The sequence below is a fragment of the Rhea pennata genome, chromosome 2, assembly GCF_028389875.1.
Source record: "Rhea pennata isolate bPtePen1 chromosome 2, bPtePen1.pri, whole genome shotgun sequence".
Lineage (NCBI taxonomy): Eukaryota > Metazoa > Chordata > Aves > Rheiformes > Rheidae > Rhea > Rhea pennata.
This window is the reverse complement of record NC_084664.1, coordinates 162,251,746-162,275,529: the sequence shown is the minus strand read 5'-3', so window position 1 is coordinate 162,275,529 and position 23,784 is coordinate 162,251,746.

Sequence of the window (23,784 nt, the reverse complement as noted above, 5' to 3'; positions counted from 1 at the left end):
GCAAGGGGTGAGGCAGATGGCTGAACTAATGGCACTTAATTACAGGAGGTTGCTGTGGAGGGCAACCATTCCTCCCTTCCTACTTGTTTGTTCGGGAGCTTTGCAGGACCCTGGTATACGGCTGGGTCACTTTGTGGTGGCTCTACCTTTCCTTCTGGGCTAAGGGAAATCAAGTACAGCCGGAGTGCGTCACATCTTAGTCTACACTCCCAGATCCACTCTCCTTTCGGTGTGTCCACTTGGCAGCACGTGCAGTCAGGGCCCTCTCTGTATGCCCACTGCATGCTCCAAGACTGTTTTTGGAGCTACAACCAGGTTACCAAGCAATAGCATAACCAAATATACAAACATACACCACATTCTTTTGAGTTTTAGGGACTGTGATTAAAAGTTAAGTTGTTAAACACTAGCATTTAGAATATGGAATTGTTCTTTATTGTCCCAAATCTTTTATATTTAAGCATAGATATACCTTCCAATTATTTTCAGCCATTCTACTACTTAAAACAATTAGAGATAGAGAAAAATACCTATGATTGAGGTGTGTGCTGTGGAACATAACTCTTTGATTTATTTAAGTGGCAGCAATGAGCCATATATGTTACACAATTACATGGAAGATAGCAAGATTGTTGTGTTTGTGAGCAAGAAAGTGTCAGCATTAGGCAAAAGGAGTGATTACTGAAGGTGATTTATGTAGTTTAAGGTGATTTAAGTCTAGTTAAACAATTGCACATCATGGCACAATAGCTGACATAATAGGCCAAGAGAACTGAAAAGCTTTCTGCTCTGTTTTCTATTCCAGATTCCCAGACAGGGCTCTACCAGAGAAAGCTTGTGGGTCTTCATCATCTGGGGAGAGGCTGCTCCTGGCCTGAGTTATCCTGTGGTCTGTTCTCATGCATCGTTGTGCGGTTGGTCACTTACCCAGCAAAGTGTCCTCCAAAGGTTGGAGTGGTCTGTGCACGACAATTACGTGAGTGGATCTTACTGACAGTCCCAGATCAGCTGCTCAAAGCATTGAGCCAACAGGCTTTTTATTTTTCATCTTTCAAAGCATTTTCCTTGTCAGAAGTCATGGCACACTGCATTTAAGTAGCTAGAGGTAAGGACGCAGGGAAGGAGTGTTGAGGGAGAGACACTGATGCTTTGGGACTTTAGTGCCTATCCACATTAGGATAATATTTCTACCAGAGGTGCTTACATGACTTGGGTCACAGGTTGTGGAATAGCAAATGTGCCGCTTATTGCTTATACTGAAAATTGACAGCGCTGCTCTGATATCTGAATGCTCCCCAACCTTGAATGCTTGAAAGCTCTCAATAGCCTTGCAGAGCAGAGAGAGACTCTTTTTACAGATATGGGAACAGAGGCATGGGGTAACCAAGGGATTTATTTTTGTTCATGTTCACTTTATCGAGCTTCTGCTCAGCACCTCTGGCAAAAAAAAACACAGCAAATACAAAACTGGCTCCTGAAACATATAGTTTAACCAACTGGAACATCAAAAATTTCTGTTATAAAGGAAGGTGTTCCCCCTAACAAAAGTCCTCAACCAAAAAGGGTGGAGAGCTCTAGAGTTAAATTGTTGCACCAAAGCTTTGACTCTGAAACAGCCAAGGTGACCCTTCTCTACAAGCAGATTCAGTCTAGGAAGGAAAGGAGAGCTAAGCAATTCCTCTCTGACGTGGTAAACAGGAGCCTGTCTGGTTTTCACAACTGCTGAATGGGAGCAGAGCTGAAAGGGTGTAATCAGGGACAGGCAGGGTGCCAAAAGGTCTCAAAACATACAAGATTCAAGCCACAGGCAGCATCAGCAAGGTCTCCCTGGGGATGAGAAGTGGGCTGAAAAGTTTCAGGTTGAGAGAGAGGGATGCAGCGAAATACGACTTTTTCAGTCACCCTGCTGCGAGTGACTAATGTTGTGACTGCAGCAGAAGCAGGTGACACCAGCTGGCATCATGCTGCCTGAAACATCTGGGCGCCAATGCAAAAAGGGGCTTAGTGTCACTCCACAGTCCCCTCCCAGGCTGGAGGAAGGATCCAGAGGAAACTACTCACTGAGATAAGTCCCAGCTGCAAGCAACCCTTGGCACAGGGCCATGCATAGCAACTAAGAGCCTTGAACTTGTCCTTTCTGGTCCTTGCTGGACATCCATCCTGCACACTTACTCCCATGCATGAAGTCAGTATGTTTCAGGTGATTTTGAATACCCTTTGGGTCATTACATAGTGGAGCATTAAAAAAAGAGACTCTAACATGCAAACTTAGAAGGTGAACCTGCTTTCCCATGACTCCCACACACTCCTGTGGTTGCTTCTCCCTTGCGTATTGTCAGTCCCTTATTGCCCAGTTTCTAGGAACACTTTCCCCAAGTCCTGGACATCATACCTTGGACCCACCACTTTCCCAATATGCCTTTATAGAGGAACCCCTTTGATCTCCAGAGGGGCCTTCCAACCTTATTGACTCTATGATTCTTTCTGGTGGCTGAACCTCTCTTCTTGAAAAAGGAAGCCACCGGAAATCTCACGAGCTCTGAGGATCATTACCAGTGCCCAGCCAGCTCTGACAGGCAGTGCTTGGTGTTTTGAGCAGCGCAGTCACAGCTGTGGAACTGTCATTACTAGCAGAGTTTAGCTCCTTGCAGGAATTAATGACTCAAGCCTACTTAATTGCAAGTTTCTCCTCTTTGCCCTAAATGTTAATCCCTTCTTCAGCCATGAAATTGCATAGACCATCCATGAAATGACATCTTGCCCGTGATGAAGTTGTTCAAGCTCAGCTGGGCACTAAGAGTAGGAACAGATGCCCCTTATACCTTCACCTGCATGCTTTCCCCAAGAGAACATACTTATAAGGTCCACCAGCCTTTGCAAGCATCCTCATCCCAGTTGAAAGCAGGGAAGAGTGTCAGAAATAACTTAATTCTCAGGAAACTTGAGGTGAAGAAAGGCTAATGGAAACAACTTAAAGCATGTGATTCATCAGTGGCAGAGCTAAGCTGAGATCTGAGAAAGACCAAAACCCTGCTCTAACTACTGTAACATGCTCCTGCAAACTGATAGCAGCAGGGATGCTGCAGCGGGTGTAGGTGCTGGGAAGATACTGCAGTCAGGGAGGAATATAAACCCTTGAGACAGGATCTGCAGCTCATTTCTGCCCACTCCTGTGATTATTTATGATGCTCAGCAGCTGCAGGAGATGGGGTGTGAGGACTTTTGTCTGGTGCTGCTTTTGAGATATTATCTCTTCGCTCACAGAGACATACTCTGTTTCCAGGGCTGCTCTGTTGCAATAGAGCATGGAGCTTGCATTTCAGAGAGCCTGTTTTGCCTCTCATCTGCAAAAGGTACTGCTAAGGAGAAAGCCCACAAAAATGCATAAAGTTCTCATCCTTTCCTGACAGTTTCTCATTCCCTCTGATTTATTTTTTGCTTATTTTTCATGACCCTAAATTCAGGTATAATTTCCTCTCCAGACAGACTCTTAGTATCAAGAAGGTCAAATGTGCTTTATCAGCTTCAGGGATTTCTAAGAGCGGATTTGAACAGGAAATAGAACAAATTTTCACGGCAGTCTCATTTGTGTAGCTCAGCTACTGAGGAAAAGGGACGAGGCTGACGGAAGGATGGTCGTAAAGCAGCAGAAAAGGGAGACTTACATCAGAGCTACTTACTTCCATCTCCACATCACCTAGCAACACTCCATTTAAGGACCTAACTTCCGATAAAATGATTCCCTGGGAATTTTCCCATTAGGTGGCACCACTGGCCTTATGAAGACCTTTCTCTGCTCTGTTTCCTTCATGCCAGATAGCCCTAAGTCCAAATGCATATACCCTCAAAGCTCAGGAAGAATCTAGCGCAGGACATGAATACTAGACTGGGATTTGTGCAGACCCAGAAGGGAAATGGGCTGTTAGTTCCCATCAAATGTGGAGACAAGCTTTTAATGGGATCAAGCCCATCTTATCAATGGGATAAGACAGCTTCTTGAAAGCGTCACAGAGTGATTCCACTTGACTCCTCTGGACAAAACAGTGTTATGGCTTCTTTAAAACAGCACAAGAGCAGCTGAACTGGTCCTTGGTTCCTGAGCCACATAGTGTCCTCCAGGACAACTCATGCAACCTATAGGTTTCCAGTAGCTGGTGCAGAGCCAAATGAAATGTTTGTGTGGTGGCATGAGCATCCCTCTTGTGAACCTCATACTATACAGCGTGGTACACAGTGTGTGCACAGGGGTAATTCTTAGGTAAAGATATTGCTCCAGAACTCAGTAGTGGAGCAATAATGTTATTTCTGATGTGGCTGGAGTCAAATCTCAGAACAGTGCTGTCCTTGCTCTGCTAGAAAGGGGTAACTCGGTTTTGCCAGATTCACATGCTGACACCATCTGAGGTGCCATACAGAACCCTTGAGAGTTAATGTTCAGTGTGTTTTTCTGTTTGTTTTTTAAAGAGAATCTCATTCGAGGAACTCATCACTGCGGTTCCCCATTTCTGCTAGCCATCTGTCTGGTAACGAGGGCAGGTTTAGAGATTTGCCTTGTCAGCGTGTTAGAAGTCAGGTGAGATGAATCTCACCCCACAGACCTTCTCCAAAGTGCTGTGGTTTGCAGAAACAGTCCTGCCAAGCTCAGCCTGGCCTTCTCTTACAGCCTTTGTTAGCTATCAGACTGATGTCCCCGTCTGGCCTTCTAGCTTCAGACTTGAACAATTACTGGTAATCATCATCTGCAGTAATAATACTAAACAGCTTATAGCTTTTATGGGAAGAGCAAAACAGTGTTCAAGGCCTCTTGCAGCAGAACCAGAGATGCCAATATTTCAAAACAGATGAGACCTTTAAAGAATAAATAGACGTGGAACAGCTCCACACTCCAAACATTATTAACCCTGCAATAACAAAGCTGCATATGTTTATGGTGGATCTTGCAGTAATCATCTATTAAATCAGATAGCTATGCAGCCCCTTGTCTCTCTGCCTTCAGTCTCTAAATGTGAAATAAATAAATAAATAAATAAAGTTCCACCCTGTCCCTGCAGGCTGTTCCAAACTCTCTGTGCATGAATCTTAGTGACTGTGCTCAAGAAATTACTCCTGTAAGCTTCTTCTGTAGATAAATACCCACTGACCTTCTTTGAACATAGTGTGGAAGCCTGCAGTCTGTGAAAGATTTTTTCGGTAAAGACTGCTGCTTTCTCCGAGATTTGCGCCTCACTCTCTTGAACAATTGGAAAGACTTACTGAATGGGGCCAGTCTCCAGCTTCCATAATAACATCTTGTTTTTATGGATTCTGAGGTCCAGAAGGTGGTGAGAGAGATAGTCAAAAGAATTGAAAACAGGGATTTCTCATTTCTCTTTCAGGACTGAGATCTAGTCACTCTTCTGTGACTCCAAATTCCTGAGCAATATTTCTTGTTGCTCTTACATGAACATCTCTACCTGAAACAAAATATCACAGGTTTTGAGGCTGGGTTGTTGTGTATACCAGTTTTGAGTTCCATAGAGCTTTGTAAGGCTGCACCTGGAGTGTTTCTAGGTCACATATAGGTGATGCTTTATAATTGGGGATGGGCAAGAAGCAGAAACTCTGTAGCAGGCTTCGTCTGTCCAAAAAAGTCCCTACCTGCTAAGCACAGAGATGCTGGGACCCTTTGCTGTGCACATATGATCAGCTGCTTGATGGTCATGTGTAGGAACACTGCTGAGGCCTGGGGGTGGAAATAATTTTGCAGAGAAAAAACTCTCTTAGAACAAGATCATGATGTCTGGATTTGTAAGTGGGTTTACATAGACGTCCACTTTGTCCTGTGATCCTTTTCCTTTCCTTTTTGGCTAATTCTCTGGAAGAAAATATTAAGATACATGATTGGGTTTTAGGATGAAGGCTGCTCCTAGGCTGATGTTATATTTCCCTGGAGGTCATTGATTTACATTGATTAATGCAAACTAATTTTGAGGATAGGTGTGTTTCTATCAGACAGTCTGCAAACTTTGACCAGTCTGAGAGTCACTCCTTCAAGGTTCCCTAAGAGTGAGCTGCTCCAGTTCGGGAAGCCTTAGATATCAAGGACTGTTACCTAATAAATCTCTGTGAGGTAATATCTGTTGTTGCCCAGTTGAACCCAGATCAAATGTACTTTTGATATCTTTCACTACCAGTTCTTTAGCAGACACAGAAAACTTACTGTTTTTCATGCATATAAATATATATATTTAAGAATTGTAAATTTAGTGCTGGTAAAAGTCTCCTATTTGCAGTATAAGTTGGTGAGCTGAGCAAATATCTCCTATATTACTGTATGAATATGTCTGACTCATTCTCTAACTGGAGAGAGACAGACTGGCATGAAAGTGTTGTCCAGGCTCAATGGATAAGCCTGAATACTTGACTGGGTTCCATCAAAAGATCAGACTATATTAGAAATGCCTACTTCATGTTAATGCTCTTGGCTGCCTCTAATCAAGGTTACTGTTTAATTCCAAACATTTGTGGGATTTTATATCATAGACCCTCGTCTTCAGGTACAACAAGGAGCTCCTACTTCCTTATTTCTCATCAGCACATGCAAACCTTTCTCTGCAGAGAAGGGGCTGAGGTATTACAGATCTCATTATAGAAGTTTTGATACATTAGACAATTTTGGAAAAATAATCAGCACATATTCAGAGAATCACAAAATGGTCATCTAGTCCAACCCCCCTGCTCAAGCAGGCTCACCTAGAGCACACTGTGCAGGACCGTGTCCAGACAGCTTTTGAATATCTCTAAGGATGGAGACTCTACAGCCTCTTTGGACAACTTGTTCCAGTGCTCTGTCACCCTCACAGTGAAGTTTTTCCTTATGTTCAGACAGAACATCCCGTGTTTCAGTTTGTGCCGATTGCTTCTTGTGCTATCACTGGGCACCACTGAAAAGAGTCTGATCCTATCTTCTCTATGCCCTTCCTTCAGATACTTAAACACATTGATCAGATCCCCCTTAAGTCTTCTCCAGGCTGAAGAGTCCCAGCTCTTTCCTTGATTTGGTCTGTTGCAAACACCTCTCTGCTCCCCTCCAGTTCTGACCCAGAGCAGATAGATGCAGAGAGAACAGTCTGTGTTTGATTCACGCACAACTGGGTGATTCTCCCTTTTAGTCTTTTCCCACGCGCACTCATCTGCTGAGCAGTTCTTACAGTCAGTTTCTCTTTCTCTTCATGCTCCATAGCCCTTGTCATTCCGAATTCAATTTCCTTATCGGTAGCTTTGTAATTATAGAGGATTAATCCCATCTCCTCATTTTCCTTGCAAGGATATTCCAGAGACAGATCCCTTCTCTAAATTGAAGGTAACTATATCCCTCTCTCAGCCCTTCAGGAGTAGCTGTTTTGTTTCTCTGTTCCACTTTTACACATAGCCCACAAACATGCTATTATGTAAAAAGGGTCACACATCTGCACAGAGGTGATATGTACTGACAGGGAGCAAGTCTTGGTGCGGTTGGTCTGACAGTCAGAAAGGTAATGGGCTTCTGTCTGCACTCTGTTCCCTGAGATAATTTATTTTAAACACGGGCTAATGTCAGACAAACTTGTCTGAATGGTAGAAGTCTTAAAAAATAACTATGTTGCAACAGATCTTGTGAAAATTAATGTCTGAGTGGAGGAGAAAGACTCAAGTTCAGGTCCCCAGTAGGGAAAAGCAAGTGGAATTTCATCCTCACATGCTTTGGTTAGCAGTGGCCACCTGGCCAATTGGCGCAACCATGAGGACTAACCAATCAACAAACAGCTGTGGTTGAGATCAGGATACTAGAAAACCAGACATAAATACAAAAAGAAGCAGATTTATACATTCCTCTCTTTACAGAACAATTTATTGGGTTTCACTTTTTTTTCCTTTTTTTTTGGCGGGGGGGGGGGGGGGGAGTTGGTAGATCTGTGGAGGGAGGTTGCTTCAAAACTGTCTCCTCACCCTCTCTGAAATCCTAGTGCCTTTCATCTGTTGCAAGATCTGCAATGCTACGTCACGCGCAGAGCCCCCAAATAAACTTCCGTTCTCATTTGAGACACCATCTGTGTCCCAATTCTGCAGCGCTTGGCAGAGCTCCCTTCCCTTCTATGGTATGTTTGTTCCTCCCGGAGAGCTGCAGCCTTCTTTGGAGGTGGGAAAGTCAGCGGGTGGTGCGGATGCCAGCTATGTGCAAAAGAAGATCACTTTGCTGTGACAGTGTGCTTGAATAGCAGGGTGCTCCTGGTGTTCAGCCGTGGTCCAGGTGGTTCTGGAGCAGACTCAAGGGAACCACACAGAAGCGCTATGGCCAATATTAGATCATAGTTGGCTGCAAGAAGGGCAAGAAGTTTGGGTGGGTTGTTGGTCATAAATGAGGACAAGAGCAGTGAAGTGAGGAAGATCTAAGCTAGGGCATCCTGGTGAGGCTCAGAAGTGCTGGAGCTCCCAGTTCCTCTCAGTCCTTTTACAAGGTGGCTGATGGAGTTCCTCACCTCGTTCTCCCATTATGCCCCCAAATTAAACCTTATTGCATAACACAGACACCTGCAACCTGCACCAAAGTATGAACAGCCCAGCTTAACTTAGACTCTCCTCTGTATTTGACCAGCTTAGTGATCTGTGCAAATCATGTCACTGTGCCTCAGTTTCCCAGGCTGTAGCAGGGACACCTGCCATCCCTTGCCTTCCTCAAGTGTGATGGAAATTATGTTGGAGGTGAAAGTACTCTGTGTTCTCAGCTTGTTTTTGTGTGTTAACCTAGCACATGTACCTACAGATGATGTATTACTCACATACCTCTTGAGTCCTCTTTTTTCTAATCCCTTTTATTTGCAAAAACTGTGAACAGTCATGCTATCCAGGAAAAAGCAGCCTCATAGAGCTAGCATCAGCGTCACTGAACTGTGCTCAGGAGGTTGTTTCTTAGGTATTCCTATGACTTGACAGGTGAATTTACTTCAAATTTTATTGGAAATTGGGCATGAGGTCAGGGGGAGAAGGGAGGGAAGGGGAGGAAGAGAGAAGAAAATGAGAAGAGAAGGAGATGAGGTAAATAACCAGAACACGGTGTACAAATGAGGATGATACACTGAAGATGATGTAAGAGACTACAGAATTGTGAGTTATTAGGAATAAAGACCATTTTAAATAGCAGAAAAAGGACTTTGGGATGCAGCTGGAAAGGGAGAGCCCACCATATAGAGGAAGAAGAGAAAAACTTGGCTCATTTTAGCTAACATGGCAGAGGCTTGGAGACTGAAAGCTGTCTCTGTGGATCTGAAGGAGATAAACACCAAGGATGAAGAATATGTGGTCAAGCTAGAAGACAGCATTAGAGGAATGGGTCTAAACTGGTGAAGGGTATGTTCTCACTGGAAAGTGAGGGTTTCTACCAGAAAAAAATAGAGCAGCTCTCAGCAAGCTCTTTACTGTCCTTCAGGAAGGACAACAGCTCCAAGAAAAGTATCACAGTAGGTCTCACAGGAAAGGGGCTGTAGCAGATGTAGCAGCAGGGATACCCTTCCCACTGCTGATTTTCATTTGCTGCACCACCTTCTCTGTTGCCCCAATGGCTGATCAAACTCAGAATACTCAGGTTTCACTAGTCATAATAAACAAAGTAGAGGAAGAAAGCATCATGAATGGAATGAAACCCTCTCCAACCTTCCTCTAAGTAAAATTTCTTTTTTTCTTTTTTCTTTTTCTTCTTTTCTTTTTGGGAAAAAAAGTGAGATTTTATTCAAGCCACACATACTAGGGAAGCACCTAGGTTTTAACCTGCTTTTGGAAGTGTTATTCCTCTGTACTTTCAAAGTGCAGCCCAAAACTCTCCTTTGGTACTAATTCTTTAGCTTCAAAGTACATAGTAGTATCAGCTTCCATAAAACAATAAATGCCATGTAAAGAAGTTCAGGGAGATTTTCTTGGTTCATGTGAAGATGTTGCTCAAGAGATAATCAACATAATGCGTGTCACATCAGCAATGCTTTCTTCTTTGGTAGATCTAAAGAATCTGGGGAACAACAGTTGGTGTAAAGGATATGGGAACGTAAGACCAGAATGGAACCTTATTGTCTCCAAAATTTTGATTTTATCTAGAAGAGACCACTATGGGAATGTAAGACCAGAATGGAACCTTATTGTCTCCAAAATTTTGATTTTATCTAGAAGAGACCACCACATCTGACTTATTCACTGTATTCAGCCCATAATCATGGCATAAAGTGACATGGAACAGAGCTGTGAGATACATCAAAGGACCTCCGTCCCTACAGAATAAGTATAATTCTGGCTTAAAGCAGCAGGCAGGTGGGAGTCAGAACATTTGGAACAGGGAAGGAGATAGCTCTGACCTTATCCTTCTCCTCCAACTAGTTACTTCTTGGGAGGGCAAGGTACGAAACAACATTTACTCTCATCTTGGGTGGATCATTCACTAGGGAACAAGCTCTTGCTGAGATCATGTTTTCCAGCTATTCCAACTCTCTAGCCGATAACACAGCACTGGAAGAACTAGCTGTTGCTCTTCAGTGTGGCTCCAGAGATGATTTCAACTGAGCCATCAGAACAGAAAGATGATACTACTGAGTAAGGAACAGGTCCATCAAACTCTGGATCTGTCAGCAGGAGATGGTTTGGACCAAGCTATGATATAGGGAGCTATGGAATAACCTTCACTTTGGTTATCCCAGATCCCAAAACTAGAGGTACTAGGACTTCTTCAGCTGCCAGGTGCCTCAGTGCTGTCATGCTTAATAATCCTGATCTGTCCAAGAGGACTTTGTCAAACCAGTTAAAACTCTTCTTGTACCACTGCCTTATCTGATACTGACTGAGGGAGTCTATTACTCGTTGCAGATACTTCTAGTGCCCCTGCTCATCAAGTGAAGCTGCCATTGCATGAAGGCAGGGGCAGTGTGGTGGTGCCTCAAAACCAACCTCCACAGGCTGAACTGATTTCAGACTTTCCACCTTCCTCCATGATACCCACCCAGTGACCCACATTCACTTGTGTCCCAGTTATATGCACGCTCGCTGGGGAGACTTCTGTGTGTCACTTATCTGCTCTCAGGCCAGCCTAGAGTTTCACAAAAGGCCAGCAGAGCCAGGGACATGGCTCTAGACAAAAGCACTGTAATCTCAACTTCCAGCTTTCCTTCAACTTTGCATTGCAATCTCCTTCTCCACTCTCTTCCCAACTCCTTTTTTTTTTCTCCCATCCTCCACTCCAGTAAAATATGCTAGCAAAGGTGACCTCCATGGAGGGATCGACACAGGAGGGAAGTCATGGTCCCTGGTTCCCGAGCCACATAGTATCCCCTGCAGTGTCAGTACATAACTCTAGCAGGGTACAGGAATAACTAGTAACACATTTCTAGAGCACTCACTTGCTCGCGGTCTGTGCCGCCCGCCCCCGCAGCTCGGCTGGCCCGTCAGCACCAGGCTGTGTACACCCACCTGCGACAGTGAGCCAGCTTGAACGGCGGGGAGAGAAAAGTTCGCCCGAAGGGGAAAGCCAGCAGTCCCCAGAGAAGGTGGGAGGAAGACGGGGGATTCTGTTAATATTTTTGTGACATTTTGAGAGTGAGATTTTCTGGAATGAACCTGATCTGGGTGGATATAACATGGGGGGGGGGGGGGGGAGGAGGGAGGGAGAGAGCTCACAGGGGTGATTTAGCATCCTCATCAGTGCAGTACAGAGGGGAGTGGATTGTCCGGATGGGAAGATGCAGTTCAGTTTAGCCCTGCCATTAGTCTACTGCATATTCCTGAGGAAATCTCTCTTCCTCATTTACAAACACCACTTGACTTGGCTACAATGTGTAAGACCATCTTCAGCTATTAACTAGACAGCAGCTACTGCTGGAGTGGGAGAAATTCCTCAGTACTGCTGGAGGATTAATGCTGCAGATGGCTGCATGCACATTTGCAGGTATTGAGGTATCTGTGGCATTTTACCTCCTTGTACTGACAACTCCCATGTCATTTGTTCACCTTGTTTATGCCAGGTCACCACAAAGAGGATCTGTTTGGCCCACCTGGGAAGGTCACTGCTCCCTTCTCACACCACCTCGTAACTGTGGCTCTTGCAGGTCTCACAGGGGATGCTGGCATCTGATTTTCATGTGTGTCATGTGTCAGCACGTGCACAAGCTGGAAAATCATATTTCAAGAGCTGTGGTCACTCAGTGTTGACTCTGTGGAAGAAAAACTTTTGGGAAGGTCCTAGTGCGCCTCTCCAAGCACCAGCAGCCTTGCTGTGCTGTGTGTCACTGTGTTTCCCCTGACGCGCACCAACGCAGGAATCTTTCTAGGGCTGACAGGAAGAAGCTTTTCTACATTGCCACTTCTCAGCCAGCCACAGCCAAGCAGATAGAAGGGAAGAGAAGCTCCCTTATCTTTTTGGCTGACCAAATGCAGCCTTTGAATTCGGTAAGGACTTGGTCCTGAGCTCAGAGCGCCTCCCGTTGCAGGCTCGACAGCTGGTGCTGGCCACGATTGAGCAAGCTGAAACTTGTTTTGAGAAGTTTGTCTCTTTTGGAGTGATTTCAGAGAGCTTTCAGAGGTTCAAGGTTCATATTTTTCTGGATGCCAAGATCCTTGAAGAAGGCTTGTGTAGGTACAACTGTAAAAGTTTACAAGCCAAGCGCTCAGACAGATGAGCTGAGCTGCAACAGCTGTTTGCCTATGCAGTTGCAGCCCGAAACAAGTGCAAGGTAATTTGTGTTGCTCAAGCACACTGTGGGGTGAAGGATACGTGCAAACACCTCGCATTTGCTCTAAAAGTACCTTTCAGCTGAGAGGTGGTAATCCATTTACTGGGGAGAGCTGACAGCCTGTCCAAAACTTGTGCTAAAAGGTCTTCCCTTAGGGAAGCACTGAAATAGCAAAGATGCTGATCTGTCTCTATTGATTATACTGAGAGACAGAAGGAAAAAAAAAAGGAGTTTTTAATACAGGAACTTCAGTTAAATATTCAACACTGGAGGTAATGACCATAATGCCTGGAAATCTTTGGGTTGAGAAAGAAGGCATCTCCAGTGTTTGGGCTTTGCAGGCCCTCCAGTCCTCTCTTTATTTAGTTTACTTTTTTTTTTTTTTTTTTTTTTTTTTTGTACAGCTCCTACACTAGCGAACTTGTATGGGAAAGCAATAGCCAAGGTAAATTCTGAACCCTGCTTTTGCAAGTTTTTGGGCTGACACTGTCACTGCAGAACTGACTTCCCTCAAGCAACAGGCAATCCAGCGCATCTGTGGCCACCCGTCAGGATCTTTAATGGGGTGGCTTTAAAATCAGCAGGCAACTGTACTGCCTCCCATTCAGTCCGAGTTAAGAAAAGCTGCTGCCGTTTTCTATGCTAATTTTATGGTTTTCAAAAGCCCGTTTCATTTCTCCTCCTCCTCCCCCATACAGTTCTTTCTCTCTCCTCCTGCGGAGGTGCCGAAGCCTCCTCTGTCAATTTGTAAAAACTTTTGCTTGAAAACTAGAGCAGAGAATCACCCACGTAACCAGGCTGGCATGAAAATATTGGTGGCAGAGACACTGACTCAAACCGACTCGAGGAGTTTCCCCGTGTCGGGGTGAAAGAAATGGGAGCCCTAAATCCACTTGTCCAAAATTCCCGTGGGATGAGAGGCCTGTCCAGTGTCTCCTGACCGTAGCCAGCGTACACAGTCTTTTGGGAGACATTTTTGATTATTTCTTTTTCTCCTTTATGTGCATTTGTTATTTTATATATTTATTTCCTTCTTGCACAGGACCTGCCGTGTTCCCAGCTCTGTTTTTTTCCTTTCCCCCTCCCCCTCTATAGCAAGATTCAGCAGGATATATGTTCTTCTGAACATTTCTAATTGCCTGTAACGAGCGATTATAGGACATAGCTGAGTTTCCATAGACAGAAACAAAAAAAAAAATGGAACTTTACTGCCCTTGTGGCATAGGACCCGATGCTTGAAAACAGGATTTAAAGGTAGTTTAAAGTCTTACAAGCAGTCTAGCAACTGAAATCATTCCTGTATTGAATTTTCATCCTTTTTACATTAATTACTTTTCTAAATTCAGAGCGCTTCGCCAAAAGAGGTTTTCTGTGCTGTAGATTCTTGTTGGGAACCAAATGGAAATCCACCCACCTATTTGCACGGGCTATCAAACCCTCTCCAATCCGTCACCTCCCGGGTGCTCCAGGGGCTGACAGAACAGCGTTCGCTCTCGCCCCAGACCAAACCTCACCCCAGACTGGGAAATGAAAGCCTCCATATCTCCTAAGTGACAGCAGGGGCTCCGCAGCCCTCTTTCTCAGGGCATTTTTGAACACAATTTGCATATTTAAATAGCGTACTTCATTTTGTAATGAACAGCACTTCATGTTCTCTGCTTTTCCTCCACTAGCGCTTTGCAGTCACAAATAGCATTAAGCTTCGCTATTCAAATTGAAAATAGAGGATAGGCCCTTGCCCCAAAAGTAAACAGCCTAAAATACTTATGGATCAAATAACAATATAAATCGAAATTAATTAATTGGCCAAAGATACTAAAGCCAAGACCCTTAAATTCATTTAAATGAATTTTAGCCATTTATTCACTTCAATACCTCTGAGATGCTAGGCTATAGAGCTGTGTCTGAAAATTATTTTGCTCTTCTCCAGTTTTAGTTCTGAGTGTTCAGACCAGCCAGTTAAAATAATCTGAAGGAGGGTTTTTCTGTTGTTGTTTTTGTTTTGTTTTGGCCTGGTGCAGACCAAACCACATTTCAAGACTCTGTTAGGAAAAAGAGAGGAAATCTTAACTCAGAACTTTCCAGGGTCTTGCTGGATGACTCGGATGGAAAACCTGTCCTGATCCTCCTATCAGAGGACCAACGCTGGGTAAGCTGTGCACAGCACCATGTTCATGAGGTGCTTTTCAAAATTCAAGCAGCTCCTTCCCTGCAAGAGACGGGGCTGGATTTCCAGAAGAGCTGAATGCTTAAGTTTTGGAAAAGCTGACTACATATTTGATCTCCTAGGAATACCTGGACATCACTAAGCATGTTGGCTCCCAGGTGCTGGATTGCCACATGAGGCACTGCTCATCACGCAGTGTTGGTACACCTCCAAGAGCTCTGCACTGCAGCACAAACCACTCTGTAGTGTCTTTAAGTCTGGAGTAGCAATCACAGGATTATTGCTCCCCTGGCATGCAAATAATAATCCTTTATTTTCTTCATCTTGTAGCTGCCATGTAATTTAGAAAATGAATCTTCAGTTTTGGGAATGTCTTTTAATGTCTGTTTGCTCTGTCTGCATCTATCCCTGTCTCCCCAATCTCAGAAAACTTTCCAAAGCAACTCTGGACAATTTTTTCTCATTTTTTGACGGCCGAAACTGAAGTATGAAGGAAAAAAAAGACCTCTCCTCAGGCAGAGAAGGAGACGAAGCAGGCTCTAGAAGAACATAAAAAAGAAACTGTGGGAAAAACACTGAACGGGAACGCAAACTTTCACAAAGACAGTCAGCAAAATAGAAAAGGAGTCGCTTGGCCACATGCACGTCTCATCCTATTACTTTCTTGTCAAAGCAGCTGTATTGACACTGCAGCAACACCAGTTCTCAGTGATCGCAGGTTGGAGGTCTAAGGCCTTATAAAAGTTTGTGCCTTGTTCCTGTACAAACACAACCAAGAAAACACTGCATATGCAGTTACCCTGGCATGATCTGGGTTCACCGCTATCTGCAGGAACATTCCCAGCAGCACTAACAGACCCAGCCACGATCCTGTGGTGACCATGTGCCTTACAGAATAGGGTTTTTTGCCTGCACTTGCTTTTTTATTTTTACAAAAAAATAAAAATGAAAGATCTTAAGCTCCTGCTGAGGATTTCCCATTTAGCTAGCTGGCTGATCTTTCAGCACAGCCACAGCAGGCTCCTGCATCTCATAAATGGTGTCAGTCAGCGTGGGCTGCAGCTCCGGCGCTCTGCTGTCGTGGTGGACGCATGCAGGCTGGTCCAATCCGATCCACACTGGTGCTCATGGTTGGAGGGGCTGAGGGAGGTATTTTAGCCACTCGAGGAGAAAGTCAGAGGTTCATTGAGGTGTTCTCTGCACTGAGGCTGGAGTCAGTGCTGTTTCAAGGAGGAGGGAGGGGAGCAGGACTGGGAAGCAGCAGATAGGTGAGCTGCTGCAGCAGTGCCTCACTGGGGTCTCCAAGGCTTTTCTCAGATCCTGCAGTGCCTGATTGCCAGAATCAGTGGGAGACTCTCCTTTGCCTTCCCAGAGCTGTGGATCAGCAATTTGATCCTTACAGCAATTTGACTGCAGCTACCTCTTCTTTCACAGACTGCAGCTTTGCAAAGGGTGAGAAGGCCCAACAGTCCCTGGTACTTCCACAGCAGAGACAGTGCAAGTTCAGGCCCCAAATCCATCTGTGTTCTTCCTACAATATCATCCATGAACAGATACACAGGGAGGACTAAGAATGGAACAAATACATGTGATATTCCCCCCAAAAATCTCTCCCAGCTTTTGACCACTCTCAGCTCAAAGGATCTCCCTACTTGGCTGTGGCTTATCTGTTTAGTAACCTGTAATAAAGCTCTATTCTAAAACCTCATCTCAGATGTGGGAGGCCCCACTAGACTTGTTTGAGGCAAGGGTGGCAATGGTCCCCCTGGAGCAAGGTGGTGGGAGATACCAGATCAATTATGTCTACACAATTACAACTAGCTTCTCCAGCTCAACGGCACTAATGACAACTGTTTTGGCACAGTCCTCTGTCATAGTGCTAAAATCTCTTCCCCCTCTTGCCTCAGATCCCCAAAAGAAGGTTGCTATGTTCATCTCTTGTGCATGGTCACTGCCCCACGTTTTCCTCTGAACCATGTCTGGGCATTGTCTAGGAGGACACCAGCTGGCCCAAGCTAAAATCATGCTAAGCAGTTAAGCAAAGAGGAGGGTAACTGGGTAGTGCTCGAGCCCATGCACTGGTCCTGCTTAATTTCCATGGTTTAGTTAAACAGTGAGTCTGGCAGCAGGTCAGAGCACTGTTTAACTGGGCTGCTTGAACACTAAGCCTATGTTGTCCCGCTGATCTCTGACTCACGCTCGGTGTGTGTGGCATCTGATTAGCTTCTTCTCTTAGAGCCCAAGGCTGCATTTCTCTTGTGTGGTGGATTTATTTAGAGACATCTGGCATGGCCACAGTGTTTAAACTGTTCTTAAACCTGGAGGCAGAGCCTAGATGTGAATATGCACCTGGCTGAGCCCTGTTTTCATATCAAAATGAGACCCAAGTACATGCCAAATTCAAAAGAATTTAAATTCTGCACATAGACCCTGCAGGGAGCCCTGGCATGCTCTGATCCAGGCAGTTTGGGGCTAAGGCAGCTCAGCCTCAGTTTAGCTGCAGGTATCTATATCCAAAGATCTGGAACTGCTTGCCTGTGAGCAAAAATTAGACTTACTGAAACTCTTCAAGCTGGAAAAAGACACATTTAGGGAGAGGACATGTTTCAAGGTCGGTGGTGAACCAGATTAAAAACAACTCTTTTTGATATGGCAATTTTTCCTTTTCTCAGACAATGGCTCTGACTTCCTTATGATTCCGTATACCATTTGGTCAATATTACTAAAGATGGGGCAGTCCATGGCATAAGGGTAGGAAAAAACAATCGAAGGTTGAGAGGGCAGGAAAAGCTCCTGTCACTATTTCTGCTGAAGCTCTTAAATTATAAAACTACATCCCTGATTCCACAGGATGTCATGAATGGTTAAACTATAAAGAGTTTCAGAAACAATTAGAGAAGCATAAAAGTCACTTCCAGAAACTGTTGTACATGATGTCCTAAGACCTCCGTTCCTTCCCTGTGTAAGAAGTCTTTAATCCACAGATTGTGAGAAGATAGGAGGATACAGCAGAAAGACTATCATTATGTGATTTTCTTCTGTTCATTATTATTGTTTCACAGTAATTCAGTGCTTTTTTTATTTTAGAGGCAGGATTCTGGGCTAGATAACCTTGAATTATCTCCAATATTTACAGCTAGGACAAAGGAAATCATGGTTAAAATTTCATGCATCCAGCTATTTGATTATTGGCAAAATATATTTCAATATTAGTTTGTTGCCCTTCTAAAAATATTTCTATTGACATATATCAAAGTAGGATGGGACAAACTGCAACCAAGATCCTAGCCAGAAATAGCGACTTGAGTTCCACCACAGGAACTCAGTTCAGGTAGCCTGAGCATAGAGCTCCAGAGTCATCTGTGATGCCTTAGACTATCTCAGCTGTCCACAGCTCTTATGCCAGAGGAGTACAGACTTTCCTTGTGTTCTGTTGTATCTCCCAGCCCTGTGATGGTATCTAGAATGTTTTCTGCCCTCTGAAATGACACCAGGAAATGAAAACCAAGAACACAACATATACCCTTCTAGGTCAGACTAATGGCCTACTTATATTGGTAAAATGGCACAAGAATATGCATAGGGAGAGTATGTGAGCATGACCACTACCTGCAATTAATTCCCTTGAGCCACAGTGGGGAAGTCAGATGGAACATCTCCACTGAGTCTTTCAGCATCTATGGACCTGTTAGTGATGTTTAAGCGTATGTTTAAATATTTGGCCTAAGCAACAAATACCAGAGACCGAAAGAGTCAACAATTATTACAGATCTTTGAAAGAGAACAGCAGTGGTGGATAAATGTACAAGACAGGAATAATTCTTGCAGATACATTTTCAACAATAATTCTCCTTCAGGAAGGCTTTCTTAGGGGCAGAACTGAGCTGTCACTCCACAGAGGCTTTACATCCAGCTTTACATCGTTAGCTGTGAACGAATGGGAGTCAGATGCCTTTGGCTGGGAATGTGAGACCTGCAAGGGCAGCTTGTGTGGAAGACTTAGCTCTGCCTTTCCAGCTGACCCATTTCTTCTCCACCAGCTTTCCTCCTTACTGCAGAAAGCAAAGCACTTCTGTTTCTTGGTAGCTTTCCACAGAAAGGGAGAAAAGATTCCAATATGGGAGCTGTGATATTTGACAACCCGCTCTGCCTTGCTGGAAGTACTCAAGTCCCAGTTGGACACAAAATTCCTGCCACAAGACAAGCTACACGAACGCTTTGCAAATGCTAGCAGCACTGGGGGAAATGATGAAGTGAAGGACCTTTTAAAGAACAAGCCTGGAACAAAGTGCCACATTGCGGTTAAATTAGAAATTTCAGAAGCTGACTTGCTAGGAAGCTGGCTCATTTAAACAGTGAAACATCACAACTGAAAGTCTATGAGCAAAGGATTTAGGAAGTAGACTGATGCTGCCAGTTTTTTAAGGTTTCTTGGTGTCGTCCCTTACCTTTTCTCATTCCCACTGTAAAAATTCCCGTTTCATTCATAACTTGGATACTGTCTGTGGTTATGATGTCTTGCTCTCAGAAAGGATGTGAAAGTATCTAACAAGTTAAAGAGGCAACAGAGACTTCCATACTGGGAATGGCCATGTACACAATGATTGCTCAGTCTGGGAAAAAAAGGGGAGAAAAGAAGGCTCTTTTAAGGTCTAGAGAGTAGCTGTTAGGGACTGATTGCTTATTGACTCTTCCTATGCAGTTACTAAGGGTTATCAGTAGAAATGTGTAAGTGCCTAGCTCATAATAAAGAAAAATGAGGTGGATCCTCACACAATATCTGGTTAATCTGCGGATCTCCTACAGCATTAGGCTCTTGCAGATTCCCAAAGCATATGTGAGTTCAAAAATTGATCAGGAAAATTAAAAGAAGAAGAACCTCTATATAGAGTATATAAATATGAAAATATCTGCTTTGGCTCATGAAATGCCTATGCCAAAAATATCTGGAAATCGGGAGAGAATCTGGGGATATACAAGGTGGAGATATACATGCCTTTTCTGGTTTTATACTAGTCTATAGGCATTAACTCATGGAAAATGTTGAAGACTAAATACTGGGATAGATACTCTGGTGTACAGGCTCACTGTACATCTCCCTATCCTATCACTGGCTTCCTGAGATATCAAGAAAGCATTACCTGTTAAACCATGCTGGCAGGAAGGACAGAGAAGAAGAGGTGTGCTGGAGATGTCGATGCATGCCATCAGCCAGCTGTTTGATCTATCACTCCTACCGGGTGCTTGAGGCTTGGCCATGTTAAGCAGATGACAAGGGGCTCCTTTATCTCCGCTTTCTCCCCTCTTATTCTTCCAGTTGGTTTTTCATCTGATCTGCCTATATCTCCTAAAATATCCATCTGGCATCAAACAGATGAAGCTTTCAAAACTTATCACACTACATTTAGTCAGAAAGATAGCACTGAATTCCTGTCCCCATAGCTGTCATGCATGGCCATGAGAGGAAAGGCCAGAAGCTGGCCTCTGTGGGTCAGTAAGGGTTCATTGCCCCCTTACTGAGTGCACTCTTTTTTTTTTTTTTTTTTTTTTTTTTTTTTTAATAGGCATCAATGTGTCAACCAGATGGAAGTGCGAGAACCAACCTTTCCTGCCCAAGTCATCAGATCAGATTTGTCATAAATCTTAGTTTGCACTGTTGATTTCCTGGCACAAAACTATTCCACTGATCAGATTTTGCCATATTTCTCCATTCTTAACCCAGCTGTCTGCAGAAAGGGAGAAACAGATAACTGCAGGGTTGAAATGCTATTGCTTTTCACATGTTGACTTGACTCTGATGTGTCAAATAATGCACATGTTCCTCCTTTAGGTTTCTTGAAAATTTTCTGTCTCATTACACTGAGTGGGATTCTGGTTTACTTGAAAAGCATTTTTTAGTGATTATCTCTATTTTGCTGTCGCTATTTTCTCTTCTTTCTCTTTTTTTTTTTTTTTTTCCAGAGCTTTCTGAAAATGATCTCATTAAGAATATGGAACTCCTGTTTCTGAAAAGGGCTCCTTGAGGTTTTGCAAAGGTCTCCCAGCAGGAAAGGTGCTTGTCTCCATTTTCCCAGTCATTCGACAGACCTCCAAATGAGCCCATTAGCGCAAAATGGACTGCTCAAAAAATTCTATAAAATATGCAACTGCAGCAGTGATAGCTCTGAACTGTTAGGGTCTAGTAGGCAATAACCTGTGTTTGCAGGCCACATCTTCCATGGCATTTAAACTGCTAGGGAAAGAATGAGCAAATGACACAAAGAGGACTTTTGCTTCCTACCTACTTCAATAGCTGTGAAGAAACAGGTGCTAATGGGGATGGAAGATGGGGCCTGAGATAGCTTCACTTTTACTCTGGAGAACCAGATACATCTTCGAAAAACAGAATTAATGAAGCCTAGCTTTCAAATTGTGCCTGTCACACAGCCCTTTCCTTCTCTCCCCTCAATCTGTTGTGCAAAAGTTTGTCAGCCTTTCCTTCAGGGAAAGCTCCTAAAGGGTTTCTCTAAAATTTCCCTTTAAGGTTTGCTTCTTAGGAATCTAAGCTATGAATAATGATATTGTTGTCCTTATGCACAATATCTCTGTGCTTGAAACATAGAGGGATTCAGGCTGTAGCCCTACTGCTGCCCAAGAGAAATGATCTGGATTAAGGTGGAAATTCTCACCGAAGAGACAAAACATTCTGGGCCTTTTAATCTGCCCTGCAGGAGACTTCCAGGCTATATGAAATATCCACATATCCATTGGTAGCGAAAAGCATTGAGAACAAACCTGAAACCTAACTCAAGTTCTCCCCAAGAACACTTTGTTGGTGGAAAAAAAAAATGTTTTAGTGATTGTTCTAGTGGCTTTGTTATACAGAACTGTACCTGAGACAACTAGGATGCATCATACTCCGACTGCTGGTGTGATTTTGGACAAGTAGAGATTTGTACTCATCAAATCCTTGTTCCAAACCAAGCAGTGGAAGGTATTTGAGGCTGAAGTCCCTGAGTTTCACAGGAATATCTCAACTACTGTGCAGAAAAGACAGGGCAAAAACCACGTGTCCTGATTGTGTCCAGTATAGACCTGGGCTGATGACACAACAGGGGAATACCTGGTCTGAGTCTAGCTCAGAGCTGAGCTGCGCAAGTCTTGATGAATTCAGCTTGAATTTGACTTGTGGAATTACTCAATATTGCAATTCTGCAGTTATACTGAGCATACAGGTCCAGTGGCTTTTCCTAAGCTTAATAACATTTGAGGATTCCTCTCTACCTCCATGGACACACAGTTCATTTGGTTTTCCCCAGATCCTTGTTTTGCAGTGGATCACACACTGCCATTTCCATCTCTCAAAACTTCATTTTCAGAAGGATAAATCAGATGCATTTGGAAACCACCTTTTTAATAGATGCCAGTAAATAAGAACAATAAAAAAAGATGCCAAGAAGACAGAAAAACATCACTAGGAAAACTCCTATAAAAATAACAGGTGCATTAGAGTGTGTGGGGGGATATGTAGGTATATATGTAAGACAGTAATAAAGGCACCAGGTGGTATGAAATCTCATTAGCAATCCACTTGTTCTTGCCAAAAGACTTTGATGAGATTCCCTGAGAGGTTTCCCAGAAACTCATAAAATTAGTAGTAGTAAACAACCCTTCTTGGGGGTTGGGAGATCTTCACTGGCTCTGCCTAGCATCCCAATCCCCCTTTCTTGAGTTTTCTCTGTTTTACAAAGCATCCACAAATTATCAGGATGAAAATTAGGGAACAAAGGAGGGGGCATAAGATGAGCATTGGCAGAATCCACACTAATCAACTTCATATAGAAAGCATGAGAAGGATTACTTGGACAGTGATGGCATCTTGATGTGTAAATGAGTTTGTTACTTAACTCTAGTGATTCATGCAGTCAGGCATGGAGATGAGGCAGCTGCCAAATTTGATGTTTGGAAGGAATTTTCTCTCCCAGAACAGACTGGCAGGGAATTTACAAAACTGGAGGGTCAATAAAAAGGACCAGATATTGTTAGGATGATCGTGTGGATAGGCAGCAGAAACATCCCAGAGCAAGCAACAATATAATTCTCCTATCTCGTGATACAAAGCATGCCATAGAAATCAGTGCATAACCCTTCAGCCCTTTCTCCTCCTGGAGAGGAGATTCTTCTCCAGTAAACTTGCCTAGAAAGGGATGACCTTTATGGACTGGCTCAGTAGGACTACATTGCTCTTTCACAGAGACTTTTCTAAGGCTGAAGACTAGGGCAGCTGGTCTTTTCATGTTTTTCACATTATCTGTTTCATTTGTGTTCCTAAAAAAAGCCTAATTGAAGCTACATGAGTCTTAGCTGCCATGTGGTTTTGTTTTTGTTTGTAAGGAGTGTTTGGAGAGCATGTTCCAGCTGCCCAGAAGAAAAGAGACAGAAAGAAAAGGAGAACAAAGAAAGAAAGTGGAGATATTTAATTGAGGCAATATTAGTTGTTTTAAGTGGCACTGCCAATCCCCACAGACATTTGTAGAGAGAAAGAAATGGAAATGGAAAAGACAAGAATTTCTTCGTTTGTTCACTGAGGCCCTGAAAAAGGAGAGAGAGATGTCCTGTCAGAGATGGACCAGAATCCTACCCAGCAGCTCTTGGAGCTCAGCTTGGGAGTTGAGAGCTCAGACCCCTTCTTGGTCTGGTCCCTTGCATCCTAGGTGGACACCTGAGGAGGCTCTTCTGGGTGGGGAAAATAAACAGTTGCTCCTGTGGGATTCCTATGCTTCGTGTGTGCCAAGCGGGGACATGGCATTAGATTTCCCAAGAAATATGGAATATAGGGCCCGGCATAGATATCCCAGTATATGACTGCCAGGCCTATAGCTCAGTCTGGTTTGATGGGTGTTTGGTGAGTTATCT